Below are 740 nucleotides of genomic sequence, written 5' to 3' on the forward strand. Positions count from 1 at the left end.
CTGCTGCTCAGAGCTGGCGTCCCAAGCCAACTCTTAACCAACGTGCCACTTGGCTGGTCCAGATAGCTTATTCTTTAACCTTTGGTCCTTGACCTGCTCAAACAAGGCTTCTCAGGAGAGTTCATCTCTCAGAGATCCTGGGTTTGAAGGTGGATGAGCCAACTAACTCAAGCTTTACTTGTTTAAGGACTGTTGTATTTATTTATGTTTCCCCAGCCCTGGCGCAGTCCCTGGCATATAGTAATCTTCACTCCATATTTGTTCATTGAGGGAATCATTGAAGCGATTTTTAATTGTCCTGGTTTTGCAGGTCAGGAAATGGAGGCACAGGAGGATGAGAGGCCTGACCAGAGCTCTTTCTGGGTGACAGGGAAAATTTCAGACCGACCCTTGCTGCTGAATCGCCAATGGTCTCTTGGCCTCCCCAGGCCCTCATTTCTTATTGTCCGTGTCAGCTGGAACAATGAGGCCCAAGCATTAAATTCAAACTGTGGTTGCAACAGACCGCAACCTTTATAAACTCAGCATCTCTCTCTGTCTCTCCTGAACTCAGTTGGTTCCTGCTCATTTAATTTCTTCCTTGAATCTGATTGAAGTTTGGCTCCAGGTACGGGGTCTGCAAGTTAGGGTCTTGGAGGCACAGTGGATATTTCTGGCCTAATCATGCAGAGAAGAGCAGAGTCCAGCCTGCTGGAGAAAGTGCTGACGTGGGAGGTGACTGGCGCAGACTTCTCCTGCAG

This window comes from Hipposideros armiger, unplaced genomic scaffold (assembly GCF_001890085.2).
Source record: "Hipposideros armiger isolate ML-2016 unplaced genomic scaffold, ASM189008v1 scaffold_736, whole genome shotgun sequence".
Taxonomy (NCBI): Eukaryota; Metazoa; Chordata; class Mammalia; order Chiroptera; family Hipposideridae; genus Hipposideros; species Hipposideros armiger.